This window comes from Corapipo altera, unplaced genomic scaffold (assembly GCF_003945725.1).
Source record: "Corapipo altera isolate COAL_440 unplaced genomic scaffold, ASM394572v1 44, whole genome shotgun sequence".
NCBI lineage: Eukaryota > Metazoa > Chordata > Aves > Passeriformes > Pipridae > Corapipo > Corapipo altera.
In genome coordinates, this window is record NW_020884880.1 from 7,832,923 (window position 1) to 7,842,562 (window position 9,640).

The 9,640-nt window shown below is 37.4% G+C and overlaps 1 long non-coding RNA gene across 1 annotated transcript; it reads left to right on the plus strand.

Annotated features, from left to right (window-relative positions):
• The first annotated feature begins 254 nt into the window (after positions 1-254).
• Positions 255-8,958, plus strand: LOC113945343. The gene is made up of 3 exons (XR_003527052.1): positions 255-368; positions 1,144-1,260; positions 8,649-8,958. It is a non-coding gene; the product is annotated as an uncharacterized LOC113945343 (long non-coding RNA).
• The last annotated feature ends 682 nt before the right edge of the window (positions 8,959-9,640 follow it).

Sequence of the window (9,640 nt, forward strand, 5' to 3'; positions counted from 1 at the left end):
GTTTGTAAAGAGGAAGATGGACATAAAGATAAATGTTTTACAGAAAAATTGTTTGACCTAGGCTCCTCCACAGACCTCGGGGAACCTCCCTGGCAGTGAAACACAGGGAGGAAACAGGTGTGGGAATGAGCCACGCACACACTTCCCTCAACAGTGGCCACAAAATTCAGACACAACAGCTAAATCCCACTCCTGCAGAAGCAATGCCTGTGGCATAACATCAGTTAGTGTTTGTGGTAGAATGGCAATAGTGTGAGGGACCGTACTGAAAATAAGAGTAGTGGACAGTGAAGCAGGATTTCTCTAAGACAGAGATGTCTAGGGAAAGAAACCAAGTAAAAGCCTTCAGAATCAAAGAATACCACCTGGTAATTCTCAAAATACTCTAAAAGTAATATCTCATTGCAGTGCCTACTGCAGAACACCTTTGATATTGTATGTTTGTTAATCTTCAGAGAGCTGCTAAACTCTTAGTTGTGTTCATCTGTAAATTATAGAATGCTTTAAAGATCTTTGATCTGTTGTGTATTTCCACAGCATCTATCAAAATGGAGTCTGGCTTCAAGCCTGGGTCTACAAATAATGACAAAAACCACTCTATAGCTTTGCTGCTATCACTGATCCCTGTTTTTTCATTAGCACACTGCAAAATGAAGGCTTTCACTTCCATATATTTCATAAAGGTTGTATGTGATTTTTCAAAAATATTCACCTACTGCTTTATCTTCTGGTGCAAACTGAAACAACATGCCATATGTTTGCTGTCTATTTATTCTAATGATTCTTTAAAGTTTTTTAGTCACCAAGCTAATTTTTATCAGTGAGAGTATTTTCATCTTGTCCAGTGTGCTTCTTCAAGTGGTATACAGGTGCATAATATTCACCTTTCATTTAAAATCACCCCCAACACCTATGGAGCATGACTCCTAGAAAATGTACATTCTTTCCACATTTTGCTTTGCTGAGATTGAGCCGGGCATACGCTGAAGTTTTTAAAACCAGAAAGGAGGTGGACCTTCTATCCAGATGTTGGATTCTAAGCCATAACAAATTAACTGATCAAACTGTGTAATATTCTCTGCACTGCAGAATTCACTCTCTACATGATGATATTCATCACCCACCCTCTTCCTTCCTCCACAGACTCTCAGAAGATTCACACTATATCCATTTCCAGAGCTCCTCTCAGATTCCCCAGGCAAATGCCAATCAAAGCTTCCTTTGTTGGTGATATGTACATTCCTCCATAAGCTGTAAAGGGTAAGAATGTCTCAACTTTCTACGGGCTATCATAGGCACGTGCAATATTATTGTCCCATAGTTTATCTTACCATACCCTAGAGAAATCTCATCATCCTGTTTTCTTTATATGGGCTACAGATGTCTTAGCCAAGCTTCCTCACCACTGAGTCACTGACTAGGATTGTTTACGTCTTCATAATGAGTCACCTTTGTGACTTGGCTCGTTGTCAGTACTCGGGCTGACGGCTTCAGCTAGTCTCTGCTTTGTCTCATTCTCCTTCATCTTGTCAGTGTAGTTATACCTGTTGGGAGTAAGAACACAAAATGGCTCCCCCATAATTTTCCTTTTCCTTTATGTATGCCACTCTATGTTAACTGATGCCACTTTCTATCTCTAGATTGACTGCTGTTCCAAAACTTCGACTTTCATGTTGTTCCAAGTTCCTGTGCCATAGGAAATCCAATTCAAAATTCTTTTTTTGCATCCAAGAATATCAGTTGACATGCAAAAGTGTTATATCTTTGGTCAGATGTCAAACTACATTTAATATGTTTCTTTCATCCTCCTCATTTATAAATAGGAATATTGTGAATATTGCAAATATCTAGGATGTTTTAAAAGTCATGTTGCCTTTTTCCGTACGATGTCTTTTCACTTATTGGAATGTGTAAATGACTAGGAATTCTGATGGTCCAGGAACTTTCCTTTTTGCACTATCCATCACCTTGAAGGTTCATTTTATGAATGTTTTGTATTTATTAATTCTTTCCTTTTCTAATCACTATGTTACTATGTCCACTCAGCACCTAACTCCCCCTTAGATCTAAACTACTCGCAATCAGTGGTTGGCTGTGCTCCCAGAGTTAGTCAGACTCATTTTCTGTTTCACATTCAGGCTTTCATGGGCTACTTCAGAGCTATTACAGTTATGCTTCCAAAACAGCAGAGTAATATTAATATTTTCATTGTATCATTATTTTCTAAATTTATATTGTAAATATGTTTTTATATGAGTTCCTTTCTTTCAAAAGATTTAAAAAAAATATTAAGGTTCCCTTTAGGAACCTTTCACAATTTCAAATCACAATTCACAAGTGGCATTTGTTTTGTTGCATGAAAAACCTTACAACAACTGAATTGAGGTGAGAGGTAGAATACTGCCGTGAGTTAGAAAAGGCTAAGAAACAAAAAACAAAGAGTGAGAATTAACAATCAGTTTTCAAGGGAAAAGGTTAACAGGAAGGTGACCAGAACTGAACCCAGTTTGCCAAGTTAGGGGTTAGGAGGGTTGGGGTGGCTGGTGGTGTAGAATGTAAAGATGTGAATAAAAACATTAGCATGTTTAATTATTGCTAACAATAAAAATAAATCATACCTGAGAGTTTTGCAACTGAATCCATGGTAATCACACCAAAAAAATGTCCTTAGAGATTCAGCTAATAACTTCCAACATAAACCTGATTTTCATTCAAGACCACAACTTTTGTGGATAGAAACATGCCCTTGTTCTTAAATACCAAAGTGGTTGTGTGAAGGGTAGAATATCTTTGAAGAGCTCCAAATTCTGTGTGTACAAGACACAGATATTCTAAAGAGTAAATGAATTATTTAATTATTCAACCTCATCTACTGATCTTACCTACAGTTTCTTAGACATACTGAATCTAACCAGACCTACCTACCCACCCAGAAAAAGGGGTTTGTGTCCTTTAGGACCAGTTCAGACTAATGGCCAGCCCTATGATCCTGTTTATTTTTAAATCAATGTAGATAAACAAATCCTTCCATTTGTCATTATTGTTTCTCTTTCTGTAATCAATCCTCTGAGAAGTTACAAATTAAACTGCACTTACTCAGCCAAAATGGAAACTTCATATAATAGTTTCTTTCATAAAGCACAAATCAAATATAAATTTAAATTTTTAATATGGAAATACTCATAGTGATGAAAGTTATATTTAGTACATGTGGAATGCGTGCTTGGTTTTTTTAAGTGCAGGAGTTCTTTAAATAAAAATGATGCCAGTGAACTTCAAGATGATGAAGTTTAATGGGCCCTGGAACCTGCTCAGATTCAGCTGTCTCAGTCCAAACGTGAATGTCGAACTGGAGCAGGAAAACTCAGAGTCTGAAAGACTCATTGCCCTGGTGGGAAATGCTATTGTGCCAGTGAGAGGAGCTGCTGGCTGGTTTATGTGATTGAAGGATTGAGAACATTGGCCCACATGAAGTGTATTTGTATCTTCATTGTAGACAGGATCCCACTATGAAACTCTCCATTATAACTCTCCATATTATAACCATTTCTAGACAAGGCAAAGAATAGTACTGTTTGTATTGCTTAAGCTGCCTGAGGTACTAATAAAGAAAGCAATAGACACTGTGCTGGATTCCAGGGGTGAAGAATGATCTATTAAGAATTTTTTGTTTTCAGATGCTGGACCTAATTTTGGTGCTTTTCCCAGTGTGGTTCTGGATAAGAGACCTGAAGCTGTAGCCAGCTAGCTGTCTGTACACTCTGACAGACACACCCGTAAAACAAAGCAGACTCATCATGGGTTTGACAGAACCAATATCCCAAATTCTGGAGGTTTTTGTTAACCTGGCATTCAGGAAGAATCTTGATGCATTCATACCTAAAAAGGACTGTTAACAACCAAACAACATCAACAAAAAAATTTATTCAGAGTAGGCAAAGCCCAATTTATCCTGGACTTGGCTCCTCTGACAGTATAGGACAAGATAGTCTCAGTCTTGTAGTTTAGTTGAGTGTTACGTTATCCACCAAAATCCGGGATGATACATGACCAAAATGTGGAACATCTGTATATTGTTGAGATCCTCAGCGTAATTTTTAATTAGATGTCTTTTGAATGTTTTCTCACTTAGTGTGCTAAATAAACCAGAAATTTTAAAAACACATACCCTAAATTATTTATGGATAAACCAATGAAATCCCCATTCCAAAACCACAACCATCCCAGCATGAACGATGACCTTACCTCTGCTGATACAGCTAATAGGAAAACTGATGTGGTACTTAGACTAGGCCTAATTAAGAAGACAAAAAGTCTGCTAATAGGTTTTTCAATTATTTTGCTAGATATCTGCCAGGGAGAAAGATGTTGATCTGATTCTGTTCTTGGGCCAAGTAGGGTGCAATCTCTAAATAAAGCATATGTTAGCATGAAGCCCAGCACATAAAAATGGAGATATCAAAAAAATTGAGAAAGTAGTGTGTAAAATTGAAACAAAGGGCCAGCAGGGAATTGGTATTATGAACAGTTTCACAAGGGATTGATTTTGTTTACTATTTTGATTTATGCCATGGCCATAAAAAACTAACAGCAACCCAAAGAGACATACATCAGCATACAAGAGGACAAGAAAATCCACTGACAGAACTGGGTATTTGTGAATTGAAATGAGATGATATTCAATAGTGAAAATAACAAAACATGCATTCAAGGCTAATAACTAAAACCTTCATTTGGAAAAGAATCAGTAAAGTTGCTCTGGACTACCAGATGACTGCTGGAGGCTCCAAAAGCAATGTTTTTTAAGATGACAGTAGAGGAAGAGCAGCAAATTCTCAGTGTCTAACTGTGCAAGGTTTGGGAGGCCTCATCTGCAATACTGTATATGGCTTGTGAAAATGAATTTATCACTATAGTAGGTGTATATTGAGATATCCCGAGGAATTAATAACCTATCAAGGGGGAGGAAACTAAAAAAGTTCTGCTGGTGCAGCTTTATAAAATTAATTGGGGTGGGCAAGTAAACATCAGGAAAGCAGAATAGTTATATAAGCCAACAGACAGGTCTGGCACAATAATAAGTCAGCAAGCACTGGTCATAAATTAATTGAGGCTGGAAACTGAAAGATGGTGTCTGGCCATTACAGCAATAACATTCTGAAGGAATATCTGCTGCAGAGTAAAGAGACAAAAATATAATTGCTCTTCAGAAACACCTAACAAACTATGAATATATAGTAGCTATATTAAAAAACTTGAACAGGTAACGCAAGACTTTGCTCGCATTCCTATGTTTCTGCCTGATAAATTCACCTGGAAGGATAAATGCCCAGTTGGACACAATTCTTTGTTCCAGAGGCCCATCAAGTACTCTGAGAAGAGCTATATCCCACAACCTGCTTTTTCATTGTGACAGAGAAAACTTCTTTAAATTAGAGGCAGCAAAAAAGAATAAATAGTATGTAGACTAATGCAGAAAAGGATAACTCTCTGCCATCTGACCCAGCTAAGGGTCCATTACCTGTCAGTTCAAATCTGAGGACCAGAACTGTCCTCAGGCTGTTTAAAATAGTGCTTGACAAGTCCGAAATGAAGATGAACTCAATAATCATAGAATCATAGAATATTCTGATTTGGAAGGGACCCATCAGGATCATGAAGTCCAACTCCTGACCCTGCACAGGACACCCCAAGAATCACACCATGTGCCTGAGAGCATTGGCCAAATGCTTCTTGAACTCCATCATGTTTGGTGCTGTGACCACTTCCCTGGGGAGCCTGTACTGGGGATCAATCACCCTCTGGGTGAAGAACTTTTTCCTAATATCCAACCTAAACCTTCCCCGACTAAGCTTCATGCCATTTCCTTGAGTCCTATCGCTGGTCACAAGGGTGAAGAGATCAGTGCCTGCCCCTCTTCTTCCCCTCATGAGGATGTCGAAGACTACAATGAGATCTCAATGGTCATACTGATATAACTGAGAAAGTATTTAATTAAGAGCTCAGCTTTTTGTTTTATACACTCTTGGTCTCCTTAAAAGACTCCAAAAGCTCCTTGTAAGTTAACATGAGTTTTCTACTTAAGCTCAATATAAACTCATATAAAGTCATATAAATTAATTTGGTTTTAGTTAAGCAGACTCACAGAAAAGAGTTCTAGAAGCATTTTCGTCCAAGTTTACTTGATTCTGCATGGTGGGATATATGCAAGAAATCTCTTTGAAGAAAAGAAACTGTAACAGCCATCATCTGTACTGAAGAATACTATTTATTCCAAAATGATGCAGAAAAAGCAAGTATAATACAGTGATGTTTAAAACAGATTGCAACAATGATAGAAACCATAACACAAGTCCATTTTCTTAACATCGTTAAAGTAGGGAAGAAAGTCCTTCTCATTCCATACATTTTAACATTTTTCTGTGTCTAATTAATTCATTAAATTTAAGCAACAGATTCTGGCTGAAAGTTCCATATTCTCATTTGAACTCCTGAGGAAATTCATCACAGAAGACCCCTTAGATCTTACTTCACTAAATGCAAGCAAAGTCAGGATTCCTTCAAAACCCACAACTCCTTTATAAGTAGTGGATTAAAAATGTAAACAGTGGTTTATTTCTGATCTTTTACATTGGTAAGATTTTGTCCAACATACTTATATCATTCATTCAAAAAATTATATGCTTAGTAACTGTTCAAAAAGTAGATTAAATCCTTTAACACATTATTACTGCACTGCCTCAATAAGCCCTTAGTTTACCAAAAAGGATATTTACTCTAAATATGGTAGTAGAACCAGCTGCATCACATTTACACAAAAAGAAAACATACTGGATTGTTTAGAAAAAAAGGCATAATATAGTGGCGATTGCTTTCCCCTATACTTCTGAATTAAGAGTTTGAAATACTGTGCTTGAAGTCCCATAAAGCTTGGTATGTCTTGGGAACAGCACTCCTTGCTTAATTTGGGCCAGGCTCCTTTTTCCACTTTGAAGGAACAAAATGAGACTTTAATAGTTCCAGGAGCCTCTAGGTAGTTGCGAACTGAGGGTTCTAAAGCATTCATGTGGGCAGAGCTCAGCTCACAGTATAAAGCATATTTTAGGGAGACTGCCTTTTAGACAAAGATTGGATCATCTCCACTCCTACGCCCAGAGAAATAAAACCAAATCATTTTATTCCCCTCTCTCACGGCCTCCTATGCAAATTTTTATGTTTGTATATGTATTTATATGTAATTATGAAACCCTTCTTGATTTTATATATACAAGTGAATTGAGGTTTTGATCATTTTGGATTGTCCACAAGTCACAACAAGTCAAAAAAGATAAGCCTTCAGAAAACACAGTATAAGACAGTAAGAATGCAAAGAGTAAGTTTTATCATAAACATTTGAAAGCTGTGTAATATTTAGATACAAAAGGAGTTTTGGTACAAAAGGAATAGAAGGCAGCTCTCCTCCTCTTTCACCCCAAAAAATAGTAGGTTTCAAATTCCAGCATGGAGCAATTTCAGACATTTTTGTCATGCAGAACTATGTAGCTCAAGGCTTTTAGCCAGGAAATTCTGCAAATTTGTCCTCAGATTAAAAGGTGCCATGCAACTCAATCATGCTACAGCTTTATTTTGAATGCTTGCACTTGGCAATGCCTGTAGCTGAAGATGTCCTGTATTTTTTGGCTTCTACACAGTTTGTACTAGAAAAGCATATTGGCACAATTGGCATCTACTGTTTAATCTCCTAAAAGGCTATGGAAATAAAATCACTTTAATTGCTCTTAGGTATGCACGTCTTGAAAGGTTTAAGACTAATTTTTATAACATGAGCTAAATATATAGCCTGAACTAACTTCCTATCCAGCCAGGATGTTCTTTCTAGATGAAAGATGAGGATTCAGAAAGAATGCAATGAAATTGCATCAGAAAAAATAGCTTACTGTTTGGCATTGCTATGCAGGGGTTAAAGACGTCTACCTGGCAGCCAAGAAGTATGATTTAAAGCTTGTTTGAGGATGTGTGCGCAAGCTGCAATTAGCTGGTCCAGAGATGATAAATAAACATATAGCCTTAACAGAGCAAGGTGTGAATTGAAAACTTCATCTGAAAATTTGGGCAAATATTTAGGTGGCTAACCCACACTGAACTCCAAGTTGCCACAGCTGAGACTTTAGTTGTAGGATTTAAATTCCTATCTAGCCACAATGACTAAAAATTTCCTGACAAGACTTTGTTCTAAGTTTATAATGAATTAAAACAGTAGGAATGAAATGAGCAGTGGGGAATGGTGTCACTGGACCTTTTCAACTGAAACTCTGTTTCATCAATAAAACTATACTGCTAAATTTGTGGGATACTTATTCTTCTAGCAAAATCTCTACCTTCTGGGATTTCTTGCTGCAGTCACTGAGAGTTATTTGGAAAGTGTTCCCAGTCTGGGGTTTTCATGAGAAATTTCAGAAAAGAATGTAGATGTGCTCTTCCTTAATTGAGTAGATCCATAGACTGAAAAACAAGCTTGAAAACCTGGAATAATAGTGCCTGCTTGCTTCAATAGACCCACCCATGATTGTGTGCTTTAATTTTTCAACAAGATGTGGAGGTAGGGCCTGAGGAAACACATAAAAATGTTTGGTTTGGCTTTCTGGCAGGTTTCCCCAGCTAGAGTGCATAAAAGCACTGAGGATGCAAGATCCTGCTAAATTTCCATAGAGCGCCTGACTTGAACACCACAGAACATTCTGTACATCCTGGAGCAGAGGATCATATTGCTGCCCTCACTCTGGGGACAGCAACAAGCAGCACCAGCAGCAGGTCATCAACTGGAAACTGGAAACCTGCCATTTTTTAATTAGATGCTCTCTCCTTCATAATAATCCTATTTAAAATCCTATAAAATGCAAGGTCAAGTTTGTTACACAAGCTCAGATAATGCCAAGCCAAATTTTTAATCATGTAATTAGCCAGAAACACCTTTTTCAATAGAATAAATATCATCTCATTAAAATCAAGGAGTATAATATATGGCCAGGTTCTGTTCTTTTCTATTCTTAATCATTGTCTAGATGAACACAAATGTTTTCCAAATGAACCCCTTTGTTTTAGCTAAAGACAACAGCTTTCTATTAAACTTAACTTGGATTTGATCTCAAATTCCATGCAGACCGTCTTTCAGATATAAGAACAAAATTCTCATTCTCCTTACACCCAGTTTTCATTGATTCCAACCAAACTCCCATGCAATCACTGGATGCATTCTAAGAGCAAATAATGCCACCTCATACAAAACGTACACACAACCTTAAAGCAAAGGATATCAAAGGCATCAAAGTCTTACTGTCATTTCACACAGACTGTTGCAGAAATGACTAAGACACAACAAATGTGACTTAGTGACACAGCAAATCACTCCCTGACTCGGGAGCAGAACACAGGTATCCTGCCTACTAATCCAATAGCATGGAAGAAAATATCCTCATCTGGATATAAATGGAAGATTTCTCACATCTGGTCCCTTACCCACTTCCAACATCATACCACTTCACAGCTTGCTCAGGATGCTGGATTGAAACATGCTCCTCGCTGTGGCATATATAAAAAAAAGTAGGTGGGTGGGTTCATATTAATACAAATTAATAAGGTT